At 33.6% G+C, this 9,896-nt stretch overlaps 1 pseudogene; it reads right to left on the bottom strand.

Annotated features, from left to right (window-relative positions):
* Window positions 1–361: 361 nt before the first annotated feature.
* Window positions 362–2,678, bottom strand: LOC149252839 (kinesin-like protein KIN-14R; annotated as a pseudogene).
* Between the last annotated feature and the right edge of the window lie 7,218 nt (window positions 2,679–9,896).

The following is a 9,896-nucleotide window of genomic DNA, read 5'->3' as shown; positions in this document are numbered from 1 at the left end:
TTCAAGTTTTCTTGTAGTTCTTTTTCTATCTGTAATTATTTCCATTTCACTTTGGCCTCAAGTTGTACTTCAAGATCCATTACCTGCATGACTAGTAATATTAGGCAAAATCTTACTTTAATACACTAAACCAAACAAATGAAAGCTTTAGCACTTAAAAAGAAACTTAAATAAAAAATGAAGACAAGCATTACCATCTCTTGAAGATTATATCCAGGGCTGCTTACATTCTAAGAATTTGCAAGTTAAAAGAAATAAAAGGGACAAGCCTATGCCATACCTTTTCTAAGAACATTTCATCCTTGATAACCTTTACTTGAAGTATTTCAACCTCTTTGATCAGTTCTCGAGCATTATAATTTCAGCCCTTAAGTTTCACATCCAAGTTCTGCATGTTCTCGTCCATCTTCTGCATCATGTCATCCTTTACCTTTCCTTTTTGTTTGGCATTCTCAAACTACACAAAGGCATTCACACTTTTAGGAATAGCCTAACCAACCTAACGTATAGGGAATGTTTTGAATTCAATAACAATACTCATTGAAAATATGCATGCAAAATTATTCTAATTGTATGCTAACTAGCAATGTAAAATCAATTTATTTGAAAGTACCATTTGTTTATACTTCAAAAGCTCACAGGAATCAAATTGTTTCCATGCTGGACCTAGTTCTATGCCCCTCACTCTAGTGGAAAAGTTCAATGAACTTAAAGGAAAAAGCACATGAAGAAAAAAGGTATTGGAATGGCACCTAATGAATCTTGGAGCAAATTTGTAAGCTTAGAATTAATAAAATCACCAAAAACAATAGTCATGTCATTATTAAATCTAATTTTGAAAAGAGATAGCATATGCAAAAGGAAGTGGCAAATGAATAATAGTGAAACTCTTTTGAACCCTTCAAATAGTTGCAATGCAACAAACCTATAGGGTATGTGGTTGTTTTTGGTTTCTAACGCTGATATAACATCACCAAGAACAGAAAGAGATTTGATAATAGATTGAGCTTCCATAACGCACTCTCATTGAACATCTGTTTTTGCTATTCTCTCACTTTTTTCTAGATCAACGAGCCACAACTTTCTCTTGGTACATTCCCCGCTGATTAAGTTTTCTCCCTTTACCATCACAGAAAGTACATTGTGCATGGTAACATTGAAATCAAAAACTTTCAATAACTCGTTACCAGAGCAAACAACAAAAACAAATCAGAACCGCCTCACTGGTTGATATTGTTATATAAATCAAGTAATTCTCACATGCAAAAATAAAATACTATGATTTTGTTCTATTGGTTCTTAAACTATTCAGATAAGTACTTTCTCTCACATAAACTATTAGATAAATTTTGATAATTTCTTCAAGCAGGTTATTAGCTATTTTACAAATAGGTATTGTTCGGCTCAATTTAGTCAATCTTTTTTATTCAACAAAACTGCCCAATAAGTTGTAGCATAGGGGAAAGTTATTATATGTTCTTCGTTGAATTTATCCTGATTTATCCATTTTATATAGTAGTATGAAGTTAGCCATGATGAAAGAATGTGCAACAATGAGAACAACTAGTATTTTTGTTAGAATTGGTAGAGCCAATGGCCCTTGCACTCCTTCCAGTTTGGAAAACATCCCAAATCTCATTCATAGTGTGTACTAGTACTTCAACAAGGCATGGAACATTATGGGCACCTTCTGCTACCTTGCTTTACTTCAAGCCTAATGACAGACCACAGAGTCATTCTCAATTCAATATACTAAAAGTGTTTTATAGAATAGAACAGTATATGTATCAAATCTATCTCATCTTTGTTCAGGAAACTAGAAATGAACTTAAACACCAAGCAAAATAGAAGTTACTTTTTAACAGTATGCCCTGGATGAGTTGGGGATGCAAGCAGATCATGAATCTACTCCTCATTGTAAACTTCCAATACGCTTACTGAGATATCATATTTAAATAATCGATTTCTCTCATTAGCTACATGAAAGAGCTCCTCCAATGTTCGATAGTTTACTCCCCTATTGTCATGTGTTCCCTCCATGGTAAATGTCTTCCCAGTTCCATTTTTCCCATACGAAAAGATACACACATTATTCCCATCCAAAAATGACATGACAACTGGTGTCGTATCGACAAAAACAACCACTGGCCATGGAAATAGATCTAATGAATGAATTTGTGTACTTATTAAAAATAAATTTCATATCCAAAACATATTATTCTGTACATCTTACCTTGATTTTCTTGATTAATAAATACTAAAAACATGATCAAATTTGAACACTTTCTTTGAAGAACAATTAACAGGATGCTCAGTTCATTGTCTCTACTTGTTTCAAATTCTGCCACTGTAGAAGTACTCGTTAATGTCTCTCCAGCACTCAATGGACAACACCTATAGAATTCTCTGATATTTCCTGAAAAAGACCAGAAAATCACATTATCTAACCTGTTAATCCTTGTGTAATGCATAAAAAGAATGCAATTACCAAGTTGTCTGTAAGATTCAACACATTATTTAAATCTTTTTCATTTACATTGTCTCTTTTTCCAAATTCTTCTTGAGTTATTCAAACTGCATAACTTAACAACTTCATAAAAATTAATAAAACATTAGCAACGATTTTCTCAGAAACAAAATATTTATCACTTACCTAGAGATTGCACAATAGATGTCATCCCAGAAATGTTAGGTATAGCACTCACACATTTATGTTCCTCTTCCGAAAGGTAATCATAATCTCACTTTAGTATTGTGTACCAAATATTTGACAAGATTATTAATAGAATATCAAACGAGCTGCAGTACAGAAAGAAGACTCAACTTGTCTTGATCTGAGAAGCCCAAAAAAAATTATGCCTTTGGTATGTGTCTTGAAGCTCCCTTGATTAAGAAGTTTGGCCTTCTATACCTTGATCTGTAACAAGGAAATTATTGCATCAGATAATTCCAATTCGTTGGCTTATCAATAATAAGAAAAAAAAGATCAATTTGTTACACCTAGACATTCAACATGAAATGACATGTTATCAAGTTCAGTCCTTAGGTTTTCATTTTGATGATTAGGGTCATTAAGGGACATGCAGGCCTCGTGGCATTCATTTTTCTTCAATTCATATTCCCTAGTAAGCTCTTCAATCTTCCTTTCATATTTCGCTATACATTTGGGAGTTTTCCTTCTAATCTACAAACTAATCAATAGAACTAATGTTAATCCATCTCAAGGGTATTTAAAATAAGTACAAGGATGGCTTTGCCAACATCTCTCAATACGTTGTGTTCCCAATTTTCGTCACTCCTAGCTATCTGGAATTGAGCATTCAAAAATCCTCCATTTACATTGCGTGTAGCCACATGAAAAACTACTTTTGAGTCAGTCAGAACTTCCTACCATCTGCGATTTCATTTCTGGACCGCATCATCAAATTACAATAACTGAGCATATTAGATCAATTTACCCATATGATAAAATCTATAATGGTAGTAAGGTTCAGTTGGATCTCCCCAAGAAAAGGAAAACATTGCATTGTTGTTTGAGCTTTTCAAGAACTGAGAAATCAAGTTCTTTTAAAAAATTCTAGCCAATTGGAGTTATGTTATAAACAAATTCTGATTTCAATGGTGCAAATCTAGAATATAACGTGAAAAGTTGCAATAAGGATGTTTTGGTTCCTATATCCCATCTTCTTTAGTTCCTAAAACAGACAATATGTCACTGAATTGGATACACAAGCTGCCTGCAATCCTTTGCTCTCTGAAAATACGCATCTACATGACCAGAACGTGAATCCTCCTAAGTAAGTGAATACAAAGCTAGAGGAAGATCCTCATTCCAACGAGGAGTAAGATGCTCATTCCACTTTTTCCTCAACTGCGAGTGAAAAATCAATCAAAGATTCTAAGGGAAAGTCTGCAAGTGCTCCTTCTGGAGTTGTTTTCACCTTTGGATGTAATGAGAGAGTGAAACGTGAAGTGTTTTTCACAAAATTAGAGGAAAAATTGAATGCAAAGGAAGCGAAGAAAAACCAATTGCAAGTTAAACCAAAGGAGCTACAAGAAGCTAAGATAAAGATGATTAGGAAAAGTTTGACATTTACAAATTCTCCCATGCCATCATTCTATCGTGAAGCAACTCCACCGAAGGTTGAGCTATAGAAGATACCTCTTACCCACCCAAAATACCCCAAGTTAGGGTAGAGAAAGAGTTATGCTGGTGTAGAATCTAAAAGTGGTCCAAATCAAGTTTTGTAGAACATCTCTCTTTAATTTGAACCAGAAAAAGAGCAATAAGTATGTGTAGACATGAAGACAACTATAGATAAGGACATGGCTGGAAAGAGAACTGTTGGGAGATCATTGAAAAAGGCATCTACTGAAAAATATTTACCGTAAAAGTCCAGTGAAAGACCTTTTAGCCTCAAACAAGAAACTTCAAACAATCCAAAAGATTGACCTGTTGATTAATCTACCAAGGATGGTAATTAAATCACAAGCACTGATTCAAAAAATTCTTCTATTAGAAGTGACATAAATGGATTAACTATGCAAAAATTTGAAGTTGTTGAAGATCAAAAGGAAACCATACCTTTAGATGGGAACATTGGAATTGAAAACACCACCAATGATAGAGACGGTGAAACTTTGCTGAATTCTGAAGTTGTTGAAGAAAAACCAAATGGAACTGAATCTGTAAGTAGGAAGAATGAAATTGCAAAGACTACTGAAGTGAGCCTAACTGTGTAGAATTATTAAGTTGTTGAAGAACTGATTGAAACTAAAATATTACAAGGGAAGGATGAGATGCTAGAGACTAAGGTTCAGGATGACATATTGGAGAATTTAGGTTCTTTTATTGAACTTTTGAAGGTGTGACATATTGGAGGATTCAGGGTTTGTTACAGGGGTGTTAGCTAAAAATTTGCAGGTTACAGATGGCTTGCATCTGGAAAGTTAATCACACTCCCATGTTAATCCATGTAAGGGGTGGATCCAAGCAACAAAAATGATATGAAACAAATGGACACCAACTCTGTTCAATCATCTCAACATGGTTCAACTCAAGGAATGAATGGGAAAAAAAATACATCTTAAATCTATTACGCCCTACTTCAAGAATTCAAAGAGAGAGAATGGCAAAACTACCCCTTCAAAGAAAATAAACAAAGGAAAAAATAATATGATTTGAACTATGAACAATCGTGATTTGAGTTCTAGGTTGCTCTTATAAGATATCTACCTATATTTTGGAGTGAGTGGAGGTTTTTCCCTAAATGTCATTCTTGCAGTCCTTGTCAAGGACGTCTTCCAATGGTTTCAATGTTGATAATAAAAGACTTTTTACTGCATTTCTACTACAATGTTTATTTTTGTATTGATAAAGTTTGTAGTTCTGCAGGTTGAAAGAAAACAACAATAATCGGTAATGTGAGAGTGTGTGTACCTCTTTTTTCAAATTCCTTATGGAGAGCAGCATAGTTGAAAAAAAAAAAACTTTGAAGCACTGACTTTGTTGAGGGGCTAGCTCTATATATATATATATATATATATATATATATACTTATAATATATATATATATATATATATATATATATATATATATATATATATATATATATATATATATATATATATATATATATATATATATATATATATATATATATAGATATATATATATATATATATATCTATATATATATATATATATCTATATATATATATATATAGAGAGAGAGAGAGAGAGAGAGAGAGATACACACACACACACACACACACAGATATATATATATATATATATATATATCATACTTGTAATTACACAACTTTGTTTCATAGGTTCAATTGCTAGGTAATTTTGATCTACTATACTTGTTAAACAGTATAAAACATTGATTCTACTTCCATTATTAACTAAAAAGGATGCTTTGGTTCTTGGTGTAGTACACACTGGCTAGCAAAGTCCTATCATTGAGATTTTGTTAGTTCTAGTGACATCGAAAATTCTCCAAACTTTCTCCCAGCAGAAATGACTTTGAAAGTGGTTTTTGTTGGAAGGTTTCCCATCATGAGATAAGCATGTTAACCAAGTGAAAATAATGGGGTCAATTTTCAACATGGTATAAGAGCAAGGTCTAGAAATTGATTGGAAGTGACTAGAAGATCTAAGCCAACGTGAGGCTTGAAGAGAGGTGTTGAATCATCACAACATTAGCCCCTAAATAACAGTCAAAGGCCCCTAAATGTCTCAAAATCCCCATGGTTCTGAAATAAAATTCACAGACCACCTTCTTCCAGTTTTCAACTTCATTAAACCTTAAAAGCCATAAAAAAATGAACAAATAACCAATAATGAAAATAATGAAAGGCTTTCATTTCAATTACCAATTAAGAATTGTCCACATGGGGTAGCTCAAGTGGCAGTGGCTGTGGAAATGAAGTCTCACCGAACCGGAAGTCTTGGGTTCAAATCTTGGGCTACCCTTCCCCCGTAGTGGAGTGTGTAATGGACATGAAAATAGGAGAGTCCTACCAATCTTACCAAAAAAAAAATTACCAATTGAGAATTATTCCTCCATTCTTCAAAAATCTTGACCTTCCTTCATCGATCTTGGCCAGGACATCCTTAGGATCAATTCCATCCACCATGCAACTGACAAAGAGGCCTTGTGCTTCAACAAGTCCTACAACATGATGGACACCTTCCGCTACATTTGTTTACTTCAAGCCTAATGACAAACCACTGAGGTCAATTAAATGTACTAAAACTATTTTGTAGAATAGAACAGTATATGTATCAAATCTATCTCATCTTTTCTCAGGAAACTAGAAATGAACTTAAACAAAAAGAAAGGTAGAGCTACTTTTTAACAGTATAACCTGGCTAAATTGGGGATGCAAGTAGATCATGAATATGCTCATTGTTAACTTCCAATACTCTTACTGAGATATCGTATTTAAATAATCCATTTCTCTCATTAGCTACATGTAAGAGCTCCTCCAATGTTTGATAGTTTACTCACATATCATCATGTGTTCCCTCCATGGAAAATGTCTTCCCAATTCTATTTTTCCCATACGCAAAGATACACACATTATCCCCATCCATAACTGACATGACAATTGGTGCAGTATCAGAAAAATAACCACTGCTCATAGAAATAGCTCTAATCAATGAATTTGTGAACTTATTATTAATAAATTTCAGATCCAAAAGATATTATTCTGTACATCTTACCTTGATTTTCTTGATTAGTAAATACTAAATAGTAAAAACATGATCAAATTTGAACACTTTCTTTGAAGAACCATTAACAAGATGCTCAGTTCATTGTCTCTATTTGTATCAAATTCTACCACTGGAGAAGCTCCTGCTGATATTTATCCATCACTCAATGGACAACATCTACACAATGCTATGATGTTTCCTGAAAAAGACAAGAAAATCACGTTATCTAATGTGCTAATCCTTGTGTAATGCATAAAAAGAATGCAATCAGTAAGTTTCCTATAAGATCCAACACTTTATTTTAAAGTTTTTTCCTTTACATTATCTCTTTGTTGAACTTCTTCTTGAGATCTTCAAACTACAAAACTTAACAACTTCATAAAAATTAACAAAACGTTATCTCAAAAACAGAATATTTATCACACTTACCCAGAGATTTCACAATAGATGTCACCCCAGCTATAAATGTCACAATAGATGTCACAATAGATGTGCCTCTTCTGAAAGGTTATCATAATCTCTCTTTATTATTTGCTACCAAGTATTCAACAAGATTATTCATAGAATATCTGACGAGGTGCAATACGGGAAGAAGACTCAACTTAAATTTGTATGTTAGTATTATTCAATACCAAAGTTATCTGAATTTTAGCCTTCATGTCTTCAAATGATGAAGCCCAAAAAAAATTATGCCTTTGATATGTGTCTTGAAGCTCCCTTAATTGAGAAGTTTAGCCTTCTATAGCTTGATATGTAACAAGGAAATTTTTGCATCAGATAATTCCAATTTGTTGGCTTATCAGTAATAAAAAAAGAAAGATCAATTTGTTCCACCTAGACATTCAACATGAAATGACATGTTATCGAGTTCAGCCCTCAGGTTTTCATTTGGACAATTAGGGTCATTAAGGGACATCAAGGCCTCGTCGCATTCATTTTTCTTCAATTCATACTCCCTAGCAAGCTCTTCAATCTTCCTTTCATAGTCTGCTATACATTTGGTAGTTTTCCTTCTAATCTACAAACCGATCAACAGAACTAATGTTAATACATCTCAGGAGTATTTAAAAGAAGTACAAGGATGTTTCTGCCAATATCTCTCAATACGTTGTGTTCCTAGTTTTCATCAGTCCTAGCTATCTAGAATTGAGCATTCAAAAATCCTCCATTTGCATTGCTTGTGGCCATATGAAGACTACTTTTGAGACAGTCAAGACTTCCTACCATCTGCGATTTGATTTTTGGACTGCATCACGAAACTACAATAACTGAGCATATTAGATCAATTTACCCAAATGATAAAATCTATAATGGCAGTAAGTTTTAGTTGGATCTCCCCAAGAGAACGAAATCATTGCGATGTTGTTTGAGTTTTTCAAGAATTAAGAAATCAAGTTCTTTTAAAAAATTCTACCCAATTGGCGATATCTTATAAATAGATTCTAATTTCAATAGTGAAAATCTAGAATATAATGTGAACAATTGCAATAAGGATTTTTTGGTTCCTATGCCCCATCTTCTTTAATTTCTAAAACGGGAATGTCAGTGAACTAGATACACAAGCTGCCTGCAATCCTTTGCTCTCTGAAAATACGCATCTACATGACCATAATGTGAATCCTCCCAATCAAGTGAATACAAAGCTAGAGGAATATGCTCATTCCAACCAGAAGGAAGATGCTCATTCCGCGTTTTCCTCAACTGCAAGTGTAAATCCTATCAAAGATTATGAGTACAAGTCTAGCAGTGCTCCTTTTGGAGTTGTTTTCAGCTTTAGATGTAATGAGAGAACTGATAGAAGTAAAGTGTTTTTCACAAAATTAGAGGAAAAATTGAATGAAAACGAAGCGAAGAAAAACCAATTTTAGGTTAAACCAAAGGAGCTACAAGAAGTTAAGATAAAGATGCTTAGGAAAAGTTTGACATTTAAAGCATCTCCCATGCCATCATTCTATCATGAAGCAGCTCCACCAAAGTTTGAGATAAAGAAGATACCTCTTACCCACCCAAAATACCCCAAGTTAGGGTAGAGAAAGAGCTATGCTGGTGTAGAATCTGAAAGTGATCCAAATCAATTTTGTAGAACATCTCGCTTTAATTTGGACCATAAAAAGAGAAATGGGTACGTGCAGACATGAAGGCAACTACAGATAAGGACATGGCTGGAAAGAGAATTGCCGAGAGATCATTGAAAAAGGCATCTTCCGAACAATATTTACCGTAAAATTCCAGTGAAAGAAAATTTAGCCTCAAACAAGAAATTTCAAACAATCCAAAAGATTGACCTATTGATGAATCTCCCAAGGAGGGTAATTAAATCACAAGCACCGATTCAAAAAATTCTTCTTGAAAAATTGATATGAATGGATTAACTATGCATAAATTTGAAGTTGTTTAAGATCAAAAGGAAACCAAACCTTTAGATGGAAAGATTGGAATTTGAAACACCACTAATGATAGAGAGAGTGAAACTTTGCTGAATTATGAAGTTGTTGAAGAACCAAATGGGACTGAACTTGTAAGTAGGAAGAATCAGATTGCAAAGACTACTGAAGTGAGCCTAACTATGTAGAAGTATGAAGATGTTGAAGAACTGATTATTACAAGGGAAGGATGAGATTCTAGAAACAAAGGTTCAGGGTGAGATATTGGAGGATTCAGGTTCTCTAA

Source organism: Pinus tabuliformis, chromosome 7 (genome assembly GCF_031772625.1).
Source record: "Pinus tabuliformis cultivar Carrire ecotype Pingquan chromosome 7, CPIR1, whole genome shotgun sequence".
NCBI lineage: Eukaryota > Viridiplantae > Streptophyta > Pinopsida > Pinales > Pinaceae > Pinus > Pinus tabuliformis.
Note: the sequence above shows the minus strand (reverse complement) of the source record. Positions and strands in the feature narration are given on the sequence as shown.